Source organism: Mandrillus leucophaeus, unplaced genomic scaffold (genome assembly GCF_000951045.1).
Source record: "Mandrillus leucophaeus isolate KB7577 unplaced genomic scaffold, Mleu.le_1.0 Scaffold178, whole genome shotgun sequence".
NCBI lineage: Eukaryota > Metazoa > Chordata > Mammalia > Primates > Cercopithecidae > Mandrillus > Mandrillus leucophaeus.
The window spans coordinates 975,970-995,437 of NW_012101787.1; the positions used below are offsets into that span (position 1 = coordinate 975,970).

The window sequence follows — 19,468 nt, forward strand, 5'->3', positions numbered from 1 at the left end:
AAAAAAAAAAAAAGAAACCCAGGAATAAAGTGCCTCCTCTCACAATGAATGGGCTACACATTTCGGCCCGCAGTGACACAAAAGCTCCTAACTGTTTCATCTGTACAGATGGCTCTCATTTGGTGTTGGTGGCATGACTCTGTGAGGTAATTTCCCAAATACTTGGTTCATTTAACTGGAGGAGGGTACAAACCTCCTCTAAGCCAAGCTAGAATCCTCCAAGAAACAGAATTGCTCTTAGCCCTGAGTGTGAAATTTTTGCAGAAGTCCCTGAATTGCAGATGTTCCTCCAAGAGGGAAGGAGGGAGAGTGTGCAATCTCCCTGGTCAGAAGTGAGAACGGCCTGTGCTCTGATTCTTTGTCCCCCTCCCCAGGGCAATCCAGTCACCACTGGGAGTGAGCTACTCCCTAACCCCACATGACCCCATTCCCCGGGAGGGGCAGCCTGGGGAGTGACAGGCATGACCTCGATGGTGGGCCAGGGGCCCCCTCAGGTGAGTTTTGACCTAACTTTGACTCTCTCTCTATTTCTCAAACTAAGTGGGAGGGATGCTCAGAGGGAAGCCAGGTTCCCTTGGTTATGCAACAGTTGAGTTGCAAATTTCAGTAGCAATATAGGAGGCAAAGCAGCTCTGGCTTTCTTAGCGACACCACCCAGCTTCTGGGGCCAGACAGACACCAAGATGATTATCTCTCTGTGTGCACAGCTCGGTGACTCTGGGGGGCCCAGGCTTCGTGGGGGAGACAGACCAGCCTTAAGAATGCTCTGGAATGACTGGGACATTGGTTCATTCACTTACGCAGCAAATGCACTGGTCCCCGGCAGCAGCTGCGGATGCAGAAGATGAGAGCGTCTGGCTCCCTCCTGCAAGAGCTGTCAGATTTTGGATGGTGGGAATGTAAGAGACACATCAGGGAAGCAGGTTTCATGGAGGAGGTGCTGTTGGACCAGATCCTAAAGAGAAGGGATAGGACTATATTAGGGTGAAAGGGAGGACGACATTCCCAACAGAGGGAATAATAGAAGGAAAGGGGTCTTGAAGAGAAGGGATAGGATTATGTTAGGCTGAAAGGGAGGATGACATTCCCAACAGAGGGAATAATAGGAGGAAAAGCACAGAAGACATAAACATGTGGTATGTTTAAGAAATATAACAAACATCAGTGTCACGTCCCAAGTGCAAATATCGGCAGCAGGGACTGCACGTGTGAATAACTAGACGGACGTGCCCAGAGTATGGTGTGTATGTATGTGCGTGTGTGTGTGTGCGTACATGTGTGTGTATGTGTGTAGCGGGAAGCCTGTGAAGGGTATAGAACCAGAGGTTTGAAAAGACAGGCTAGAATCAGACTGAGAAAAGTCTGTTAGCAAAGGGAAGCCTAAAATGAAGCTTTAAAAATCTCAAGATCTGCAAGAGTTGGTTGGTTAGAATGAGATAATCAGGCTTGTATCTTCAAGTGCTCATCCTGGATACCATCTGGGGAAGGGGTTGGGAGGGTGCAGTGGGCAGGAGGCTAGGGACTAAGTAGGAGTAGTGGAGATGGGGTCACCCACTTCGTGCTTGGGGGTGGCGTGGGGAAGGGGAGGAGGTCCCCACTGACGTGGCAGAAGCAGGTTGGAGCACTTACCCAGGTGCTGAACTTGGGAGCAGTTCATCCAGGGAAAGAAAGTGAGTTAATGTTGTGAATTTGGGCTTTCAGAGGGACAGAAGGACCAAGCCCATCCTGCAGGGCTGTCAGGCTTTGCAAACCCTCGGATGGGCAAGTAGAATCCCCGAGACAGGGAAACGTCCTGCATGAACGAGAGGAAGGCCAGGAAGGAAGCAGAGATGGAAGAGATCGGTGCCTAGGGCCCAGCAGGAAAACAGGTGGCCAACCAGAGAGCTGGAATGAGGAGTAGAGGGACAGGGGAGCCTGGGGTCTGCAGCAGTGAGAGGTGGGCACACAGCCAGCCTGTGGGGTGAATGGCACAGGACACTAGAGAAGTAGGACAGGCCTCACGATGATTGCTGCACATCCCTTCTGCCTCTTGGCTTGGGTTTGGAGAGACAAGACTCAGGAGCTGTGGAGGTCGGTGGTGTGGAAGGCAGAGGCTTGGGGACCAGACTGGGATGAGGAGAGAGCATGAGTTCCCTGACATCCTCACCCACACTCAAATCGCAAGGCCAGCTCCACAGCCCATGCCTGAACTTCAGCTCCTGAATTCAGGAGGAATTAATGTTCTCAATGCCAATATGAAGTGCCCCCAGGTACCAGTGAGGCCATTCTAGGGCAGCTTTGTCAGAAATGCCTGCATTTTCTTGGTACCATTCCCATAAGAATGTTGGGTACTTCCTGCTGTGACCCTCTCAAAGCACAGGGCTTTCCTTTTTTCAGTGGGTTTTGACTTAAAGCCAAGGAAATCCTCATCGAAAGGGCCTCTTGACCACTTACTGGCCACAGGACCTTGAGCAACTCAATAACCTTCTCCAAGCCTCTTGGAGTTGCTGTGAGTGAGTGAGCTAACATCCAGGGCACTCCACACTGCCCCAGTCCACATGACCCCATGAGGGCAGGCATTGACCTTGGTTTCATTCTGTCATGTGACCAATGGTTACAACAGTGTCTGACACATAGGAAATGCTTCAAAACATATCTGATGAACAAATGAATGAATGGAGCCTCCTTTCATTCATGAAATTACCTTTGTGTGGGGCTCTTTGCCCCAGCAGATGCCTAATATTCTTCTGGCACTCAGGAAAAGTGGAATAAATGTGGGTTTCCTTTCTTTCTCATTTTTTTCAGCCCCATTTCCTTCCCTTTACCCCACACCTTTCTGTCATCTTGATCTCATTTTTACTGCCTTCCTCCTCATCCTTCCCAACTCACCTCTCACCATCTCTCACTCTCACTTTTATAAAAGGAGGAGCAAACAGCAGCTTGGTCACACTCTTAGTATTCTCTCACAAACACACTTTTTATTCTTTGTATGACCAGTCTGAGAGTTTTCCAAATATTTCTATTCTGCTTCCCTTTTAATGATAAATTTCATCTTTACATCATTTATCTTCTCTTGAATCTTACTAATCTTACTATATGCAATTCAAAGAAGCCACACAGCACCGTGAATGTTTTGCTGCTTAGACATTTCTTCCACTAGATATCGTAGTTCATTGCCTTTAAGCTCTGCCTTTTTATTAGTCTGTTCTCACACTGCTATAAAAAAAGAAACCCTGAGACTGGGTAATTTACAAAGAAAATAGGTTGAAATGGCTCACAGTTCTGCAGGCTGTACAGGAAGCATGACTGGGGAGGCCACAGGAAACTTAAAATCATGGCAGAAGGTGACGGGGAAGCAAGCACCTTCTTCACATGGCAGAGTGGAAGACAGAGCAAAGGGGGAAGTGCTACACAGTTTTAAACAACCAGATCTTGTGAGATCTTGGCTTAGGTTTGTCTCTCCAAACCCAAGCCAAGGGGCAGAAGGGATGTGTGGCAATAGTCGTGAGGCCTGTCCTGCCTCTAATGTCCTGTGCTGTTCACCTCCCAGGCTGGCTCTGTGCCCACCTCTCACTGCTGCAGACTGCAGGCTCCCCCGTCCCTCTGCTCCCCATTCCAGCTCTCTGGTTGGCCACCTGTTTTCCTGCTGGGCCCTAGGCACTGATCTCTTCCAGAGAACAACCAGATCTTCTGATCACTATCAGAAGAACAATAAGGGAGAAATCTGCCTCCATAAGCCCAATCACCTCCTACCAGGTCCCTCCTCCAACATGGGGAATTATAATTTGACACGAGCTTTGCATGAGGACATAGAGCCAAACCATATCAATCCACCCCTGGCCCCTCCCAAATCTCATGTCCCTTCTACATTTCAAAACATAATAATGCCTTTCCAATAGTCCTCCAAAGTCTTAACTTGTTCCTGCATTAACTCAAAAGTTGACGTTCAAAGTTTCATCTGAGACTAGGCAAGTCCTTTCTGCCTATGAGTCTGTAAAATTAAAAACAAGTTAGTTACTTCCAAGATACAATGGGGGAACAGGCATTGGGTAAATGCCCCCAATCCAAAAGGAAGAAATTGGCCAAAACAAGGGGACTACAGGCCCCTTGCAAGTCCAAAACCTAGCAGGGTAGTCATTACATCTTAAAGCTCCAAAATAATCTCCTTTAACTCTGTGTCTCACATCCAGGTCACATTGATGCAAGGGGTGGGATCACTAGGTCTTAGGCCACTTTACCCCTGTGGCTCTGCAGGATACAGTTCCCACAGGTGCTTTCACAGGCTGGCATTGAGTGACTGTGGCTTTTCCAGGCACACGGTGCAAGATGTTGGTGGATCTACCATTCTGGGATCTGGAGGACAGTGGCCCTTTTCTTACAGCTCCACTAGGCAGTACCCCAGTGGGGACTCCATGTGAGGGATCCAGCCCCACATTTCCCCTCTGCACTGCCCTAGTAGAAGTTCTCCATTTGGGCCCTGCTTCTGCAGCAGACTTCTGCCTCCACATCCAGGCATTTCCATACATCCTCTGAAATCCAGGCAGAAGCTCCCAAACCCCAACTCTTGCCTCTGTGTACCCACAGGCCCAACACCACATGAAAGCTGCCACAACTTGGGACTTTTACCCTCTGAAGCAGTGGCCCAAGCTTACCTTGGATCCTTTTAGCCATGGTTGGAGCTGGAGTGGCTGGGATGAAGGACACCATGTCTCAAAGCTGCACAGAGCAGTAGGGTCCTGAGCCCGGCCCATGAAACCATTTTTCCCTCCTAGACCTCCAGGCCTGTGATGGGAGGGGCTGCCCCTAAAGTCTCTGAAATGCCCTGGAGGCATTTTCCCCTTTGTCTTGGCTATTAACATTCCGCTCTTCTTTACTTATGTAAATTTCTGCAGCCTTGAATTCCTCCTTAGAACATAGGTTTTTCTTTACTATTGCATGTTTAGGCTGAAAAGTTTTGAAACGTTTATGCTCTGCTTCACTTTTAAATATAAGTTCTAGTTTCACATCACTTCTTTGTTTATGCAAATAAATGTAGGCTGTTAGAGGCAGCCAGGCCATGTCCTGAATACTTTACTGCTTAGAAACTTATTCTGCCAGATACCTTAAATCATTTCTCTCAAGGTCAAAGTTCCACAAATCTTTAGAGCAGGGGCACAATGCCTGCCAGTCTCTTTGCTAAAGCATAGCAAGAGTGACCTTTACTCCTCCAGTTCCTAATAAGTTCCTCATCTCTATCTGAGACCACCTCAGCCTGGATTTCACTGTTCATATCATTTTCAGCATCTTGGTCACAACCATTCAACAAGTCTCTAGGCAGTTCCAAACTTTCCCTCATCTTCCTATCTTCTTCTGAGCCCTCCAAACTGTTCCAGCCTCTGCTCATTTCCCAGTTCCAAAGTCGCTTCCGCATTTTCAGGTATATCAATGCCCTACTTCTCTGGTATCAATTTTCTGTATTAGTCCATTCTCACACTGCTATAAAGAACTACCTGAGACTGGGTAATTTATAAAGAAAAGAGGTTTAATCAACTCAGTTTCACAGGCTGTACAGGAGGCATGGCTGGGGAGACCTGGGGAAACTTACAATCATGGCAGAGGGTGAAGAGGAAGCAAGCACCTTCTTCACGTGGTGGAGTGGGAGAGAAAGAGTGAAAGGGGAAGTGCTACATACTTTTAAACAACCAGATCTCATAAGAACTCACTCACTGTCAGAAGAACAGCAAGGGGGAAGTCCACCTCCATGATCTAATCACCTCCCACCAGGTTTCTCCTCCAACACTGGGAATTACAACTTGACATGAGCTTTGGGTGGGGACACAGAGACAAACCGTATCAGCCTTCAGTAAAGCTCTCAGGCATGAACCCAATTCAGCTGAGTTCTTTGCCACTTCGTAACAAGCATGGTCTTTGCTCCAGTTTTCAATACTTTGGCTCTCATTTCCATCTGAGACCTCATCCAGAATGGCCTTTACTGTCCATATTCCCACCAGCATTTTGCTCACAACCAGGTAGGTAATCTCTAAGAAGTTTTAGTCTTTCTCTGTATCTATTCTCTTGTTTTGCACCCTCACCAGAATCATCCTTAATGCTCCGTTCAAAGCATTACAGACTTTTTCTAGCAGTCACTTCAAAACAGTTCCAGCATCTACCCATTACCCAGTTCCAAAGCTGCTTCTACTCTGGTCTTCTCAAGGACTCATCTGGAGAGCCCGTGATTGCTGAAGGATGAAGTTTTCCTTATGCTGGGCACGGAAAGCCCCCAGTAGTGACAGGCTCTTAGAGAAGGAATCTTCCTGGCCCTCCTGCCTCCCAGGCCCCCCAGAGATGCTGTCTGGCCTCGCAGCTCTCCAAGACCATCCCTTCAGCTCTGGCTAGACAGCTCTCCATCCTTGTTGGGGCCATGGGATCCCCAAAGCTGTGGTTTCTCACGGCTGGGAGGAGAGAGAGAGAGAACGTGGCTCAGGGAGGCTGGCAGGGCTCTCTGTGCGGGACCCCAGAGAGGCAGGGCAGAGGAGGAAGACAGTTCTAGAGCGTCTGCATCGAAGATTACAGGCTTCTTGCCAGACCTCCAATCACTGTCCGCCTCGTTATACCTCCAGGCTGCAGTCGGCACACGAATCCATGGGCCATCAGTTGCTTTTGTTTTTAAGATCAAAATATCGTATTTATGGCTAATAAAACTGAGTGGAGAATTACTAATAAAACTGACCTTAGATCTGCAGCCCAGAGGGCATTCAAATAATCTCCATTCCCTCCTTTAATTGAACTTGTCCCCTGAAACATCAAACCTGCTCGCTTATTCTTCAACCACAGGGTGCAATTATTTTTTACACAAGCACCCTACACAATGGGGAGACCCGAGAGAGAGAGTCGGGGAGTGTTTATAAGGTTTATTGAGGGGATTAGGGGACCAGAAGAGAGGGGAGGAAGCAATTCTGCCGGTGGAAATCCTTTCTCTACTTAAAAAAAATTCACCACACACGAAGACCACAAACAAAACCCCCTGTAAGAATTTTGTTTTGAAAGCTGTTCCCTGCCCCAGGTCAAAGAGAAACAAAGAAGGGATCCGGGCGTTGCGGGACACGGCTCTTCCACCGCGGCGCCCACTCTCTGGTTCCCTGTCTTTTCTCTCCAGGAAGTTCAGGTGCCTCAGCCTGGGCCTCATTCGAGCTTTTAAATAATAAACAGGTGTTATCCTTGCCCTCATTTGTTACAGTTTTTAAAAAGCAAAATAAGCTAAACAAAGCAGAGAAGTATGCACCTAAAAACGTTTCTTCGACGGCTGGAGAAGCAAGGGAGGAAAGGCTGCCTACCATTTATTTTTTATAAACATCATACTAAATAACATGGATTTCAACTTATGGCTAAAAATAACATGCGAAGTTTTCACTGCAGATGCCCCCAGGCTCTAAAGCGATTTCAGTGGAGCCTGCAGCTACCCCATCCTCCCATCGCTGCTCGAGGTCCCACCTCGAGCCTCATTGTTTCTAGAAGTTGCATTTCTGTATATTGCTCTGAATTGGTTTGCATGCTGGACCCTTGCTTTCCTGTTTTTGCCTCCTCCCACTCTGGGCCATCCCACCCCACCCTGGTGATCTTTGGGACGCCCCCTTGCCTACCCTGCAAGGACACTTGATGGAGAGGCTGCTAGGTTATGGCTTCCTTCCTCAGCTGACTCGCAGGCCCGTGGCCCCACAGATGTTCTCTCCGGGTTTGTTTTGATAGCCTGTTTTAAAAACAGTTCACATCCACCAACTGTTCAGATAATAATATTCCAAGTGGCAAGCAACTGTGATTATTTTTGTCGCTGTTTAGGCTGACGAGCACAGCTCAGCTGGAAAATATGGGGCCGGGGGGAACTCCCCTTCCTTGCTCTTCTAACTGTTGCCCATGTTTGCCACAAGGAAGTTGCATTTTTAGCTTTCTCTCGCATTGAGCCCCGTGTTGCCTGGGAAGGAGAGAAGAAGGGGAGAAAATCAGATGGAGGAAATGCAGTATGGGGCCTAGTGGAATCGATAACCTTCCTTCCAAGTCAGACTGTTTTACTATCAACACTAAGAGGAGTCTTTGTGTACGTGTGTGTGGTGACATAAAGAAAGCCTTGCTTGGGGTAAAGCTGGTACTTTGAACTGGCTCTCTCTCCAACATCTCAGACATCCCAGGCCTAAAATCGAACTTCTCATTTGCCTATCCAGTTGCCTATCCTGTGGTCTCCTGTAAAAGTGCAAAAGATCCCTACTCCTTCCCCAGGTTCCCAGAACAGGCCGATTGGTCCCTCTGACTGTTGCACTCCTCTGACCTCCAGAGTCAGTTATTTGTCAAACCTGGTTGATTTTCCCGGGACTTAAAAAAATTCTCTTGCACCTATCCCTTCTTTTCCAACCGCACCACCTGCCCCCAACAGTTGGCCCCTTCCCTGTCCCCTTCACTGCAGCGGCAATTTCAACCATGGCCTGGCCTTCCATCCCTCTCCTCCCATTTCACCCTCATGCCATGGCTAGGCCCAGCTTCTGAAAGCTTGACCCTGTTGTCACTTACCTGCTCAAAAACGCTTAGCAACCTCTCACTGTGTGCAGAGTGGAGCTACGGTGCCTTTGCCCGACTTTCCAGGCCCTCTTTGCCCAGGTCCCTGCCTGATCTCTCTGCTTCCCCATTCGGATCCCTCCCACGGTCTGCCCAGGCTCAGGATTTCCTGAACACACCTGTGCTTTCCAGCAGAGCTGCCACGTGACTGATTCCATGGCTGCCCTTCCCTTCACTATTACCTGAATGCGCTTCCAAGAGGTGAATATGGTTCAGCCTGTATGACCACACGGCCCCCGGGCCTTTGAACACGCTGCTTCCTCATTCTGAAGTGCCCTCCTCTCCCAGCTCCACCTATCAAAATCACACTATTCTTCAAATGCTGCTTCTTCCATGAAGCCATTGATGGTGATTCTTGCTGGAAAGGGTGGCTCTTGATCATGAAAATCTGAAAAACATTATATTGGAAGTGTTTATAATTTTTTTTTTGTATTTAGATGTCAGATTTTCTTACATAAAACCCAAACTTCTTTAAGAATAAAGGCTGTGAATTACTTTCCTGCATACAATCTGCTGTGCCTAGCAGTCAATTTTTGTTGGAGGAATGAAGGAATGACTGACTTATTTTGGGCTTGGGCGTGTACATTTCACTGATCACCCCTGGGTGCATTTAAATTCAGCACACCTGTCACGTCTCTCCTCATCCTTATTTGTTACTCTATGCTGCCAAGTTAGGTGGAGGATAGGGTAGGAACCTGGGGACGTTTCCTTCATTATCTACAGTCACATAATCACGAATCACAGATTCTCAGATATGAGCAAGTCCATCAGATACTGACAGCCCGGTGTTTTGCAAATGATTGCTCAGAGCTCCGAGTCCCAGGACATGGCTGGGGGTGGGGGACGGGGTGGAGGTGTGCAGCGCAAGGAGGCTGTGGGAGAGGGAGCTTTGGGATTCTGCTCCTGCTCCAACCAGATCAGCTCTGCTTGTATCTGTTTCACATTTTGAGGTCTGGTGGAAGTTATCTTTACCAGAGGCCAAAAAGAATTTTTATGAAAAACAAAACCAAACCATACATATAGTCCAAGTTGATAAAAATCCAAAACTTAAGAAAATGCCTGTCTAAACCTATCTGGAGGGATCTTAAGGAAAGTACATTCAGCAACTTCTAATCTATAGCAATCACCCACACCATCACAGGACGGCCCCACAAAACAATCATCAGACCCAAGACGTCCATAAGAGTCCAGGAAAGAGCTGGAGGCGGCGAGTCACGCCAGGTTTTAGCTCCAGTTACGCCAGGAACAAGTTGTGCAACGCAGGGAGTTCTTTTGCCTCTCTAGACTCAGCATCTCATTTAAAAGCATCCGGTGGCCCTAGCAGCCTAGGCTGGGTGGTTCAGTGGTTATTAAGGGCACAGGGAGACCTGAGTGGCACCAGCACAGCCCAGGGAGCCACTGGGAGAGGAGAGGGGTCCAGCAGTGACACAGCCAGCAAGTGTCTGCACAAGGAAGAAGCACTGAGAGCTGGTCAATCTGCTCTTAGCCTGAACTTGGTGATCTCAGAGGCCCGGCCCAGCTCTAACATCTGTGACTCAGCTGGCAGCCGCGTGGACCCAGTTGCTGGGGGAAATGCTGCGTGCACATTTATTCTGGGTTTGGATATTTAAAGAGCCGGGTGTGTTGAGGGACATTTCGGAAGTGCTTAGGGAGGGAGGGAGGGAGGGAACTGCAGACTGGGCTTTTCTTTAAACACTTATAGATATCCTGTCTTGATCTCTTGGTCCACAAAGAGTAATTTTCTTCCCCTAAGAAAGTGACGTGGGTCTTGCCCATTGTGTCCGCCTCGCTGGCTCCCGGCTGTGCAGCCCAGCAGGAAGCAGGTGGCCTGAGGTGAAACACATGCCCAGCCCAGCTCAGGCCACTTCTGAGTTCCTGCCCAAGGGCAGCCTTGCTCCCCACAAGCAAAACTTGGCATGTCCCCTAGACTGCTGGGCACCTGGGGCACGGGGCTGACCCTTCACCTGGGAGGAGAAGAATGGAGCTCTCTGTGAGCCCCCAGGGGTCCTGGCAAAGGTGGCAGCCATGGGCCCTGGGGACACGGGGCAGCCTGGGCTGCTTCTTCCGCACTTGCTGTTTTCACTGGCTCAGGAAGCTCTGACTGCAAGCTGGGACTTTGTTTCCAAATCCCTGCGTCATTTTTACTATTTGAATGGCCACTTTGGGCTGCTTTTAGGGAGGTGGCTCTTTTGTCGCTTTCCTCACTCAGGATGTTGTTTCCAGTAGATTTCCTCACAGACTCCGTCTGCTGCCTTTGTTTTCTCTTCTGGGGGCAAACAGAGAAATCTTCCAGAATGGAGACTGCATCAGTGAATCGGACCTGCGGTGCTGTGAGCCAGCACAGTTTCATTTTTCTCTTATGACATTTATTGTTTTTATTTCTGCTTTCAGAGGTCATTGTGTCTACATGCTCATTATAGCACATTTAAAAAAATATGGGAAACACATATAGGTAATATAGGAGGAAAATGAATATCACCCATAGGCCCAGTAGCCAGAGATCTACCTAGAATTCCAGTGATAATTTTTTTGTTTTGTTTTGTTTTAAATTGGGCTCACACTGCACACATTGCTAAGGAACTTGCTGCTTTGCTGCTTACACCCAACCCTGTATCCTTAACACTGTCCCATGCTCTTTTATATTTTGCAGACACAGTTTTTTTTTGTTTTTTTTTGTTTTTGGACAGAGTCTCACTCTGTTGCCCAGGGTGGAGTGCAGTGGCCTGATCTCTGCTCACTGCAACCTCCGCCCCACAGGTTCAAGCAGTTTTCCTGCCTCAGGCTCCCAAGTAGCTGGGATTGCAGGCACCCACCACCACACTTGGCTAATTTTTGTATTTTTGGTAGAGACAGGGTCTCACCATGTTGACCAGGCTGGTCCCGAACTCCTGACCTCAAGTGATCCTCCTGCCTCAGCTTCCCAAAGTGCTGGGATTACAGGTGTGAGCCACTGCGCCAGGCCGCAGACACAGTTTTTAAGTCCCTACAGCTCTCCTTTGGCCTTGCCACCAACAATCCTGTGTCAAAGACGTTAGCCGGTGTGAAGGAGGAACGAGGACAGGAGAATGGAGTATGTCACACAATCCACATCTACATACAAAGCCCAGATGGAGAAAGTTGTGGGTGGCTTTTCTTTTCTTTCTTCTCTTCTAGAGTGTGCACATTTTTCTGTCACAAACGCAGGAGAAGAGGCAGAATAACGTGGCGATCGGAAGTGTAGGCTTCGGCAGCCTGTGATATGGGTGCAGTCCTGCCACTAACCAGACGAGGTGCTTAACGGCAGTGTGCCTCAGTTTCTTCATCTGTAAAGTGTGAACAATAATGCGACCTGCCTCACATGTCAGCTTTGAAGATGCAGCTGAAGTCCAGTAAATACCTGGTCCTCAGTGACAATTAAGGCTTTATATGAACATTGCGATCATAAAAAGTCTGGCCAGGCACAGTGGCTCATGCCTGTAATCCCAGCACTTTGGGAGGCCAAGGCAGGTGGGTCACCTGAGGTCAGGAGTTTGAGACCAGCCTGATCAACATGGTGAAACCTCTTCTACTAAAAATACAAAAAATTAGCCCGGCATGGTGACTGGCACCTGTAATCCCAGCTGCTCAGGTGGCTGAGGTAGGAGAATCACTTGAACCCAGGAGGCAGAGGTTGCAGTGAGCCAAGATCGTGCCACTGCACTCCAGCTTGGGCAACAAGAGTGAAACTCCATCTCAAAAAATAAAAATAAGGTAATAAATAAATAAATAAATAAATAAGAAGTCTAAAAGTCCCTGCTATGGACTGAATTTGGTCCCTACAAATACATCTGTTGAAGTTCAACCCTCAGCACTTCAGAATGTGACTGTTTTGGAGACAGCATCCTTACAATGGTAATTAAGTTACAATGAGGTCATTGGGGTGGATGTTTACCCAATACCACTGTGTCATAACAAGAAGATGAAGAGACACCAGGGATGTGCTTGCACAGGGGAAAGGCCATGTGAGGACACAGCAAGAAGCTGGCCGCCTCCCAGCCAAGGAGAGAGGCCCCAGGAGAAACCAAACCTGCCCATACCTTGATCTCGGGCTTTCAGCTTCCAGAATGGTGGGAAAACAGACTTCCGTTGGGTAAGCCACTCGGTCTGTGGACTTTGTTATGGAAGCCCTAGCAAACCAATGCAGTTCCTTAACAAGAACATCAGTGTTATAGTTGCTCATCTAAGCACAGTGCAGAGGCAGCTGGTATACCCTAGACAAGTGGAAAACAGCTCGACTGCAGGCCCAGCAGTTCCTGCCCACCACGAGAAGCCCCCCTTGCCTTCGCAGGGTAGCCGGTGGCTGCATGATATCCTTGGCTGCACAGAGCCCCCAGGCTCTTGCCTCACCAGGCCTGTCTCTTCCAGGCAACAGGGTCTGTCTTAGCTTCATTTGGAGGGCAAGTGCTTCCTCCTCCTTCAGGAACCTTGGCCAGCCATTTCCAATAAAACATGTGTGTCTGCACTTGAATGAAGTGGTTTTCCACCCTCCAAAGACCAGTGGGAGAGTTTTCATGCACAGTCCATTTGCATCACTGACATGATGCGCTCTGAGAGTGGGGTGCTGAATCCAAGACTCAGGTGTAGAAAGGGGGCCGCTGGAGGATGTATGTGCAGTGCTTCCTCAGATTATGAAAGCACAGCCAGCCTTCTGTTGGAAGCACAGGAAAAGTGTTTGCTGGGTAAGGATATTTTCCATCTTTGCAAACTGTGGGCCAGCTCTTTCTCCTTGGCTAGGGAGGTAGCCAATGCACCTTGTCTGCTAAGTCAGCCTCTCTTCATCCCTATTTTCTCAGTAGACAGCCTTATAAATCTGGCTAATAACTCCCATTTCATTTCCCCAAACTCCATTAGAGGGAAATTATAATGAAGCTCAAATACTCACCAGGTTATTCATGGGAAGGACCTTTGGCTTTTTAAAAATGCATTTTAGATGGCTGGATTAATCTAGTGGCACATTACAATGCAGCCCTGCTGAAGTTTGCAGGAGATTCCTGGCACCCGGCATTGTGCACTGCACAATGCCGCCAAGAAGCGTGAATTATCTTTACAGGAAGAGGCAGGAATTAATATGTCAGATGGAAAAGACCCACTGGCAGCACCTGATGAAAACCCAGGACTCTTTGCTCCCTGTCAAGGTTCTGCAAGGTTGGAGTCATAATCACACAACTCACAAGCAAACGCCCTGAGCAGGCTCCTCTCTGCAAAGGGCATAAGGGCAGAACAGCAGAGAAGTGACACACTACCCTCTCCATCTGGCCCTGCTCACCCACAAGCGTTGGGACAGGAATATTTGTAGCCTTGGAAAGAGGCACTTACCGAGATGCTTAATTGATGAAAGGCACATTGAGAAAAAGCTGCTGATTTCATTCCTTTTATTACCTCTCTGGCACAGCAAGTTAATTAAAAAGAAAGTACGATTGCAGCTTTGTATTCATTAACCAGGTTGATTTGTAATGTAAATATATGCATTTGTATGGTGCATACATTAATGTAAGAGTAATAACAATAAAGATAGCATCTATCACTAAATGAGTTCCAGATCCCAGGGAAGGAATGATCCACAGATTACTTACAACCCTTCCAACAACCCTGTTCGAAGGGTTATAAATAATGTTGACCTTACTGGGGCCAACATTATTAAATTTATTTTATTGATGGAGAAACTGAGGCTCAGAGTAGTTAAGGAGTTTGCCCGAGTTCACACAGCTAATGTGTGGTGTGCTGGGATTTGGTCTACATGAGGAAATAGTACATTTGTGGCAGAGTGAACTGAAACTTCTTTCTGCACACTCCTGCTTCAATTCCACCACCTAATCCTCAATGTGGTCATGAGAGAGGCCCCATGCGGTGGAGAGAAGCCAGATTGACTGCCACCATTCGCTGTTGTGTAGAATGAGGAAGCTCCGGAAGTCACCAGAGCAGGAAGGAGCACAGGAGCCCTTAGCACAGGAATGGCAAGGACACTGGTTATTTTGCAAAAAAAAAAAAATAGCTCCTTCATGTTAATATGAAGAACACACTTTTCTCATACAGATTAAGTGGGTTGATTTTTGGAAGGGCAATGCTCCTTCCGGTAGTGGATTGTTTTTGGTTTCACATACCTCAGGAGAAAACCAATCATGCTTGAAGTGAAAGACCAGCTCCATTTCCCCTCCTTCCCATCCTAACTTTTTTACTCCTTTATCCCTCCAGAGGAGCAAAGAGAAGCTTGGAGGAAGAGAAAGCCGCTAGTATTCAGTGAGAGGATCACTCAAATCCTTCACCAGCATGCTCAATGAAGAATGCATTCAAAAAATTAGACGTTTTTTTCTTCCTGGCAACAAAATCTTGCCAAAATAAGCGTTCCAATGGTTTTATTTGTGGAGAGCCAACGCTTTCCCCCAAAATATTTTTTCCTGTTTCTTGTTTGGCTGCTACAAATAAAGCTGCAATGAACATACATGTACACATCTTTGCACGGAAGTAGCTTTCTTTTCTCTTAAGTAAATATAGGTGTATTTCATTTTATTGTACTTTGCTTTCTTGTGTTTCTCAGATGTTATTTATTTATTTATTTAGAAATTGAAGATTTGTGGCAATCCGGTGTAGAACAAGTCTGTCTGTACCATTTTTCCAACAGCACGTGCTCACTTTGCATCTCTGTGCCACGTTTTGCTAATTTGGGAATACTTTAAACTTTCTAATTACTATTATACTTGTTACGGTGATCGGTGATCAGCAATCTTTAGTGCTACTACTATAATTGTTTTGTGGTGTCATGAACGGCACCCGTATAAGGTGGTGAACTTAATTGATAACGTGTTCTGACTGCTCCACTTACCAGCTGTTCCCCCATCTCTCTCTTTCTCCTAAGGCCTCTCTATTCCCTGAGACACAACACTATTGGAATTAGGCCAGTTAATAACCCTACAATGGCCTCTAAGTGTTCAAGTGAAAAGGAGAGCTACACATTGTATTAATCCATTCTCACATTGCTATAAAGAACTACCTGAGACTAGGTAATTTATAAAGAAAGAAGGTTTAATTGACTCACAGTTCCATAGGTTGTACAGGAAGCATGGCTAGGGAGGCCTCAGGAAACTTACAATCACTGCAGAAGGTGAAGGGGAAAAAGGCACATCTTCACATGGAGGATCAGGAGCAGCAGGGAGACGCTACACTTCTTAAACTAGCAGTTCTTGGGAGAACTCTATCACAGACAGCACTAGAGGGAGGGTGCTAAACCATTAGAAACTGCCCCCATGATCCAATCACCTCCCACTAAGCCTCAATGTCAACATTGGGGATTATAATTTGATGTGAGATTTGGGCAGGGACACAGATCCAAACCATATCATTCTGCTCTGGCCCCTCCCAAATCTCATGTCCTTCTCACATTTCAGAATATAATCATACCTTCCCAACAGTCCCCCAAAGTCTTAGGTAGTATTAACTCAAAAGTCCACAGCCCAAAGTCTCATCTGAGGCAAGGCTAGTCCCTTCTGCCTATGAGCCTATAAAATCAAAACAAGTTAGTTACTTCCAAGATACAATAGGGCTATAGACATTGGGTAAATACTCCCATTCCAAAAGGGAGAAATTGGCCAAACCAAAGGGGTTACAGGCTCCATGCAAGCTGAAACCCAGCAGGGAAGTCATTAAATCTTAAAGTTCCAAAATAATCTCCTTTGACTCCATGTCTCACATCCAGCCCACACAGATGCAAGGGGTGGGCTCCTAAAGCCTTGGCCACACATCTCTTGCTTTAAATCAAAATCTAGAAATAATTAAGCTTAGTGAGGAAGACGTGTCAAAAGTTGAGACAGTCTGAAAGCTAGGCTTCTTGCACCAAACAGCCAAGTTATGAATGCAAAAGAAAAGTTTTTGAAGGAAATTTAAATTGTTACTCCAGTGAACACACAAGTGATAAGAAACAGAAACAGCCTTATTGCTCATATGGAGAAAACTTGAGTGGTTTGGATAGAATGGACAGAAGATCAAACAAGCTGTAACATTGCCTTAAGCCAAAGCTTAATACAGAAAAAGGCCTTACTGTCTCCAATTCTGTGAAGGCTGAGAAAGGTGAGGAAGAAGAAAAAGTTTAAGCTAGAAGAGGTTGGTTCATGAGGTTTAAGGAAAGAACCATGTCCGTAACATAAAAGTGCAAGGTGAAGTAGCAAGCGCTGATGGAGAAGCTGCAGCAAGTTATCCAGAAAATCTAGCTAAGATAATTTGAAGATAGATATAATAAACATCAGTTTTTTGTTGTTGTTGTTGAGACAAAGTCTCACTTTGTCACCGGGGCTGGAATGCAGTGGTGCAGTTAAGGCTTACTGCAACCTCCACCTCCTGGGTTCAAGTGATTCTTTTACCTTGGTCCCTGAGCAACTGGGACTATAGGTGTGCACCACCCATGCCCAGCCAGTTTTTGTATTTTTAGTGGAGACAGGGTTTGGCTGTTTTCTAGGCTGGTCTCAAACTTCTGAGCTGAAGCAATCTGCCTGCCTCAGCCTCCCAAAGTGCTGAGTTTATAGGCATGAGTCACTGTGTCTGCCCCAGATGTTTGAATAGAGATGAAAACAGCATTCTATTAGAAGACTTTCTATAGGACTTTCATAGCTACAGAGGAGAAGCCAATGCCTGGCTTCAAAGCTTCAAAGGACAGGCTGACTCTCTTGTTAGGGGCTAATGCAACCTGTGACTTGAAGTTGAAGCCAATGCTCATTGGCCATTCAAAAATCCTAGGGCCCTTAAGAATTATGCTAAATCTACTCTGCCTGTGCTCTAAAAATGGGACAAAAGAGCCTGGATGACAGAACATGTTTACAGCATCGTTTACTGAATCTGTTAAGTCCACTGTTTAGACCTATTTCTCAGAAAAAAAATACTGTTTTTTCAAAGTATTGTTGCTCATTGACAATGCACCTGGTCACCCAAGAACACTGATAGAAATGTACAAGGAGATTAATGCTGTTTTCAATACTATAACACTACATCCATTCTGCAGCCCATGGATCAAAGAGTAATTTCAACTTTCAAGTCTTTTATTTGAGAACTACATTTTGTAAGGCTATGGCTGCCATAGATAGTGATTTTTCTGATGGATCTGAGCAAACTAGATTGAAAACCTTCTGGAAAGGACTCACAATTCTAGATGCTATTATAAACATTTGTGATTCATGGGAGGAGGTCAAAGTATCAACACCAACAGGAGATTGGAAGAAGTTGATTCCAACTCTCATGGATGGCTTTGAAGGGGTCAAGACTTCAGTGGAGGAAGAGATGGCAGATGTGGTGGAAATAACAATGGCACTAGAATAAGAAGTGGAGCCTGAAGGTGTGACTGAACTGCTGCAATCTGATGGCAAAACTCGCATAGATGAGGAATTATTTCCTATTGGTGAGCAAAGAAAGTGGTTTCTTGAGATGGAATCTACTCCTGGTGAAGATCCTACGGACATTGTTGTAATGACAACAAAGAATTTTGAATATTCCATAAACCTAGTTGATAAAGCAGTGGCAGAACTCAAGAGAGTTGACTCCAAATTTTAAAGAAGTTTCACTATGGGTAAAATGCTATCAAACAGCATCACATACTACAAAGAAATCATTTATGAAAGGAAGTCAGTTGATGTGACCAACTTCACTGTTGTCTTTATTATTTTCAGAAATTGCCACACCCACTCAATCTTCAGTAACCACCACCCTAATCAGTCAGTAGCCATCAACATTGAGTCAAAATCCTCCACCAGCAAAAATAACTGAGTTGACAATTATTTGCTTTCAGCACTTGGAAAACGTTGTGCCATTTCCTTCTGGCCTCCTTGATTTCTGATGAGAAATCTGTTGTCATTTGAATTGTTTTTTTTCCCCTATAGATAAGGTATTGTTTCTCTCTCTCTGTTTTCAGACTTTTTCTCTGTCTTTAGTTTTTAGAAGTGTGACTCTAATATGTGTTAGCGTAAATTTCTTTGAGTCTATCCTGACTGGGGTTTGTTCAGCTTCTTGAACCTGTAAGTTCATGTATTTTGTTAAATTTTGAAAATTTTCAGCCATAATTCCTCTAATGCTTTTTCATCCCTTCTTTTCCTCTTTCAGGACTCTGAAAGCATGAATGCTAGATCTTTTACAACAGTTCTATAGCTTCCTATGGCTCTGCTCTTTTTTTAAAGTCTATTTTCTATCTCTTGTTCAGATTGGATAATTTCTATTGTTTTATCTTCAAGTTTATTTATCCTTTCCTTTGTTCTCCCTATTCTGTTCCTGAGCCCATTCTCTAGAGTTTTAAAATTTTGATTATCATACTTTTTTCAGTTCTAAAATTTTCATGTAGTGCTCCTTTACATTTTCTGTTTATTGGTTGAGATTTTCTTCTTATAAGTCTGTCTGCCATTGTTCGTTGAAACATTTTTTATAACAGCTGCTTTAAATTCCTTGTCGGATAATTCTAATATCTGCATCATTTTGGTATTGGTGTTTATTGAATGTCTTTTCTCACTTATTTTGCAATTTCTCTGGTTCTTGATGTGGTGAATGATTTCTGTTTGTATCCTGAACCTGTGTATTGCTACGGACCATGGATTTTATTTAGATGTTCTCTTTTAGCAAATTTCCACTGACTTCACAGGGTCCAGGGTAAGGCAGGCCTCTGTACCACTGGATGGCGGTGATAATTGTGGTTTCTCATTCACCTTTTTCTGTCACTAGTGGAGAGGAGAAAGAGGTACCTTGTTAACTCTGGGTGGAGGCAGAAGTCCAGGATCTTCATGTAGTCTCGATTGGTACTCGGGAGGTGAGATTATAACTGCTGAGTAGCTAAGCAAGTTCCAGATCCTCTGTCAGTCTTCTTTGACATCACTCTGAGGGTAGTAGAGGAAAAGGTGCCTCATTACAGCCTAGCAAAGAGGAA

At 46.0% G+C, this 19,468-nt stretch overlaps 1 long non-coding RNA gene across 1 annotated transcript; it reads left to right on the top strand.

Annotated features, from left to right (window-relative positions):
* The first annotated feature begins 411 nt into the window (after nt 1–411).
* LOC105537663 lies at nt 412–15,027 on the top strand. The gene is made up of 2 exons (XR_001005755.1): nt 412–494; nt 14,773–15,027. It is a non-coding gene; the product is annotated as an uncharacterized LOC105537663 (long non-coding RNA).
* The last annotated feature ends 4,441 nt before the right edge of the window (nt 15,028–19,468 follow it).